Raw genomic sequence first — 6000 nt, 5'->3', positions numbered from 1 at the left:
AAGGTGCAGGTCACGTTAGAAGTGTCACCAGGAGGGTCTGTCCAGCTGAAGGCCAAAGGACCCTCAAAGTGACATTTACTTTGGGGCTCCCTCCCTCGGACAAGGCCAGTCGTCCCCTTTAAAGATCTGCTATTCCGTCTTGTCAGCACACGCAACGAATTCAGCTCTTGAGGACGGAAGTTCACAGGAGATAGAGGGAGAAACAAGAAAGGCAACATATTCACTTACACTGAGCCTTGCGGCTTTCAGGACCCTCGTGCGTGTCTCATCAGGCCAGCCCGGAAATACAGCCTAAAGGTGGTTCGCTTGGTGTGCCCCGCCGAAGAGCGGGCTGTAGGATTCTGATGACAGCCTTTCCGTCCGTCCCTTTCCAGCACAGAACACACCTGCCTCTAGGAGTCAGTGCGTCAAGCTGGGGGAAATGGGCGCCTTTTGCCTTCCTACTGTGCCACCCTTGGCCTCTCTTGTCCCTTGGTCTCCTGCCTCCCACCGCCACCCCCCCCCCAACTGGATGGCACAGTCTTTCTCATTCTTCATCATATCGATCGGGTCAAGCAAGGGTCTCAAGCTTCCTGTTGACAGCATGTGAAATGCTTTCTGTCTCAGGTGACTCTTGCCACCGTTTGATCTCCACGACCATGCGATACAGTTATTCAAGTTGTCAGCTCTCTTTATAAGAGGTCCTGTTGCTTTTGCCCAGAGCAGAATATATATGTTAGGCCTGGTTTTTGAGGCAGATGTTACTTGTTTGATGGTGTCATCTGTAAGTCCTTAGGTTTCAAATTCCATTGGAGGACAGATATCCTTATTATTAAATTGACTTCAGAAGCACAGATTTCTTGCCAAAGGAAGTCTGGAGGAGGAGACATTGTAACTAAAAGAACAACTGGTACCTGCGACACAAGAACGTTGCTGAAATAACAATGGACTAGAATTCGGAGTACCTGGGTTCTCAACCTCCCCCTCACCCTCTGATGGCCAGAAGGAGGCCAGCATCCACGACCTCCCACCAGGAACCAGATCAGCCAGCAGCAGCATCTCAGATTCCCGGCCTCCAAAACTATGAGAGATAAACATTTGTTGTTTAAGCTACATAGTCCATGATATTTTGTTTTAGCTCTGTAAGACACCCAAAGCCCTACAGTTAGGACCAGGTCCAAACCCTTTGCTAAAAGAAGTGGCACAAATGGCTGAAGAAATCGCCCCCAGGGCAGCCTACTAAATGCCAACAGTCCCAGATCTTGGGTTCCGCTACTCGGAGGGCAGAATTAGAAATTAATTTGTGTCAGTGCCAGTCCTACTCCCAAAAACGTAGCCAATGACCTAGATGGTCTAATTCAGAGGACGGACACTCCAAAGGCCACCTTCGGCAATAGTATCTCCCTGGCCTGGGAGCCAACAAGCTGGGCACGTGCCCAGGCACCATTCACAAGTCCATTCCTCTGGAATCAGCTCTGTTTCTTCCTGGGGCTCTCTGTCAAACTGCATATCGCACTGAGCTGGGAGGCAGAAGCTCAATGCTCCAAGCCGGCCCACCAGATGTAGCTGCCAAGCAAGAGAGAGCCCCAGAGGCCTGGAGAAAGAACGGCCGGGGACCGGAGGGAGGGAACTGGTGAGAGGGAGGAAGCAGATGGGGCCACCACCAACTTCTCCCGGCGCTGGCCCGACTCCACAGTAGAGAGGTCTGCTCCTGGCTTGAGTCAGGGAGCTAAAGCCATTATTTCTAGCTTACAGCCTGCCCAACCAGGCAGCACCCCTTGCCTGGGAAGGTAACCAGAAGAAACTGGGAGCACAGCACAGTGGGGACACTGCTACAGCAGATGGTGGCCATGTGAGCTGGGGTGGCAGCCTGTTTGGAGGAGATTCTGTTCTGCTTTAACGGCATCTGCTTCAGAGCGAGCCAGAGCCTTCAGATCTGCTGACTCCGCTGCTCCTGGATCCAAGTCGGTCACCGGCTCGGCATCCGGACCCCTCAGCCTTCGGGCAGGCTGCGCGGAGCTCAGGCAGAAGATGGAATTTCCCCTTCCTGCCTCGTTAAAGGAACCATCCAAGTTCACTTCTCCAACAAGAGTAATTTGGGCTGAATTGAGTCTTGAGCAGCGATGAGCCGAGGCATCGAATGGCGCGAGCCTTCCTGTGTCTTAGTAAGAAGCACACTGGAGTCAGAAAGAACTCGCGGCACACATCCTCCCTCCCCGGGGGCGCGTGCAACTCCATCTGCCGCTTCACGTGCGGAGTGCTATGGATGGCAGTCACTTCTAAAAACCGTTAAAAAAAAAAAAAATTCTTTCCAGGCCATACTTTGCATTTTTACCTCCACTGAGCATATCACCAGGCACCAAGCAGAGAATACTACGGGTCACGAAATCTCACTAGCTTTAGATGTTTCTATGTTTGGGGAGTGGGCCATTCTGGAGGTTTCCTCTGGAATACCCAGATAATGGAGGGGTCACACTGATGTTTCTTATAACATCTCTCTTAATACCCCTCCTTAGTTTCCCCAGTGTGGACCCCGCTGTCATTTCAGCTTCTTCAGCTCCATGTCGGGCTTGAGATTTGTAGTTCCAGTGTGGGCTGTGAGGAGAAAAATGTAAGAATGAGATCATAGGTCTTACTAAACCCCACTGCCCCAAAACACAATGAGCCGCTTTTGGCAGCCCGGCCAGTTGGACAGGAAGGCCAGCGGCTGAGGAACAGTGCCAAGCTTTAGCTAAGAGCTCGGTGTTGAAAGGTTTCAGGCAAAAATCCTGAAGCAGAGAAGTGAAATGCTCAGGGAGTAGAGCCCCACAAATCGTGTTTATTGGATCGTCTCTGGCTCCCAGCACCCCAGTCTCCATTTCCACCAGGCAAACAGAAATGAACACAAACTTTGAGCCACCTCACCCTCCCGACCCTCCCCAAGCGACCCAGGCTTGCAGCAGGCTCAGACTTCTCTCACTTCCCTTCTAAACACAAGCCCTCAGCACCCTCCACTCCACCCAGAAGGTAGGTGGCAAAGAGCCAGGCTCTGGCGCAGACAGAGCAGCAGAGACACGAGAAACAGAGCGCTGGGCATGTGGGCCACTGCGGGGCGGGCAGAAGGGAAGGTGGTGTTGCAGGGAAGGTTCTGCAAGCCCTTGAAGTTTAAGGCCCCAGGAATTGCAACTTGGAAGGACCTCTGTCTGCTTTGGTCATTTACTGCTAGAAGCCCTAGCTCAGAGTGAGTCGTGGGAACCCAAGATTACACAGAACTCAAACTCAGGTCTCCTGGGCCCTCTCTGCCCACTACTCCTCACAGTTCTCTTGTGTGCCGGGTAAGAAGAAAAAGGAAGAGGATCACGGAGCAGGAACATCTGAGAACCTCTAGCTCCAGGGTCTTCGGAATCAGAAATTGTGCGCTTTTCATCTGTTCTACTCCGAAGACATGTCCTCATCTCCTCGTGCCCAGTTGGAATGGAGTGGGGCCAGGACAGAGCTCAGCCCATGTCTGGACCCCAGGGTCTCCTTCTTGCAGCCTGGACAGCCTTGCAGCTACAGAGGAAACATGTGGAAACTTAGAAAAAAGGAAGCTGTGGCTTAGCATTAGCAGGCAGCATACAGAGACACAGGGCTGAGAGCTGAAGCTCACCCGCAGCTTAGATCCCTATGTCACCCACCATCTCCAAAGCCGCTGTCCAGAAAAGCTAGTGTGAAATAAGGTCGATTTCTTTGCCTCTCCTTACAGGGTTTCGAGAGCTTTTAAAAGAAAAAAAAAAAAAGTTTCATCTTCTTTAGATTGTGGATCTTTTTCTTTTTTAAGATTTTATTTATTTATTTGACAGAGATCACAAGTAGACAGAGAGGGAGGCAGAGAAAGGGGGAGGGAAGCAGGCTCCCTGCCGAGCAGAGACCCTGAGATCATGACCTGAGCCAAAGGCAGAGGCTTAACCCACTGAGCCACCCAGGGGCCCCTGTGGATCTTCTTATAGCACAAAAACCTAGAATTTTAACTCAGGGCCATGCCACCTCATAAGAAATGCAGATTCACGGTGAAATCCAATACTCCAGAATTTTTCTTGTGGGTCCTCCGGATGTCGTTATTGCCTTGGTACACAGAATGTACCAAGATAGCAGAGACTGCTCTTTGTGCTACAGGCCAGGGATCTCAGATACATCAGGCAAAGGAGATGTTATTATTCCCATTTTACAGACAAATAAAATGAGGCTGAGAATTACCGGTTGCATGATCTGCCTCAGATCTTACAGCTGGTCCCAGGGCTGTGATTCCAACACAGGTTTGAGTCCGAAGCTGGTTTCATTCCCAGCCGTGGCTCCCTCCACCCACCTCCAGTACCAGCGGCCGGAACTCAGTCACCTCATGACCCCGCTCCATAAAGCTGAGCACAGAGAACCCTGGAACACCCTCCACCCCCACACTCTCTTTGACCACTGAGACTCAGCAAAGGGGAGCTCTGCTGTCCCTGTCCCCATGAAATACTAACCCGAGAAAGGCAAACTACTTCCTTTTCCCTGAGAGCCGCGTGTCACCTACAGATCTCCTTCTGATATGCCAGTCGGGGTCCACCCATGCTGGCTGCTACCAAGTTTGTTTCCTCTGTCATATTTATAAATTTGTGCCCGTCCCTTTGGCGATGGTGTTTACCCTAAGTTATAATCCTACGCAGAGGAAACCTAGGCTGTTTAATTTTTGATTCAGTATCAAACAAAAAATCACCCAGGATTGGGCACTTAATGAAGATGATGGTGGTGAAGAGGAGGAGGAGGGCCTGGGACGCTCTGTCCCCGTAAAGCATCTCCAAAATGATCCGTAAAGATTTCCCAGCAAGCCGACGCAGAGGACTCAGTAGACACGGGCAGCAGAGTCTCTGTGAGCAGGTTTTCCCCAGTAGTACCAGCTAAGGGCTTGGCGTCTCCCCCCAACCCAGGGCACTGAACCCCAGGACGGGGGAGGGCCCGAGAGGCTCAGAGGCAGCAGGAGGCCACTGCTCCAGGAAGAGCACCTGTGCGTAACCAGAAGCATCACCTGCTCTCCACGACAGGGAACCAAATGCCTCTGAGTCATCATTATCAAGCTCAGAGCCAAGCTGACAGGCGGGAGGAAGAAGTTAACACACCTTCACATGGGGCCCAAGGACTACTGGTTTCCGTCATGATATGCTGAGCATGGCTCTAAGTGGGAGAAGCTGGAACAGAGAGCCCAGGCCCCCAAGTGAGCCAGCTGCATTTCCCCCACCCTCCTGGAGAAGGCTCTGCGTCCCACCGTCCGGCCCGCTGAGTAGGGTCAGTGCCATAGCACAGGGCCTCACCCCCTGGAAAGCAGCAGCAATAGCTATGATCCCATATGGAACAGGGCAGCAATGACAATGTAATAACTGGAGAGACACTGTCACACGGGGTGGAACTTCTTCCAGGAGGCACTCAGAGCCTAGCTGTGAATATCTTTTAAAATGTTCCGGGCCCCCTGGGTGGCTCAGTCTGTTAAGCACCCAACTCTTGATTTCAGCCCAGATTGTGGTATCAGAGTCCTGAGATCCAGTCCCACACTGGCTCTGGGTTAGGTGTGGAGCCTGCTTCAGATTCTCTCACCCTTGGGATGCCTGGGTGGCTCAGTCGGTTAAGCTGCTGCCTTCAGCTCAGGTCATGATCCTAGGATCCTGGGATCGAGTCCCATGTGGGGTTCCTTGCTCAGCAGGGAGCCTGCTTCTCTCTCTGCCTCTGCCTGCTTATGCTTTCTCTCTCTCTCTCTCTGACAAATAAATAAATACATAAAATCTTTTGGAAAAAAAAAATTCTCTTTTACTCTCCCTCCGCCAGGTTAAAATGCTCAGAAGCTATTCCCCCAGGTTTTCTGCATAAATCAAAAATTACCTTTTATCTTCTAAAGCAATTAGACCTAAGTGATTGTAAATAAAGAAAACAAATAGCTTACATTATACATCGAGTCAATATATCACGTATCCCAGACTAATAGCTATCGCCCTGATTCCGTCTTGCATTTAGGACATTTGCTCTTTATTGCAT

General features: G+C 51.2%; 1 long non-coding RNA gene across 3 annotated transcripts in view; it reads right to left on the bottom strand.

Annotated features, from left to right (window-relative positions):
* Positions 1-491: 491 nt before the first annotated feature.
* LOC116573981 overlaps positions 492-6000 on the bottom strand; it is a 71127-nt gene continuing 65618 nt past the window's right edge. For all 3 annotated transcript variants that reach the window (XR_004279086.1, XR_004279088.1, XR_004279087.1), the window contains exon 4: positions 492-2574. This is a non-coding gene — a long non-coding RNA (uncharacterized LOC116573981). The remainder of the gene's footprint in view (positions 2575-6000) is intronic.

Source organism: Mustela erminea, chromosome 15 (assembly GCF_009829155.1).
Source record: "Mustela erminea isolate mMusErm1 chromosome 15, mMusErm1.Pri, whole genome shotgun sequence".
In the NCBI taxonomy this organism is placed as follows: domain Eukaryota; kingdom Metazoa; phylum Chordata; class Mammalia; order Carnivora; family Mustelidae; genus Mustela; species Mustela erminea.
The sequence above is the reverse complement of the archived record's forward strand: the minus strand, read 5'-3'. Positions and strand labels throughout refer to the sequence as shown.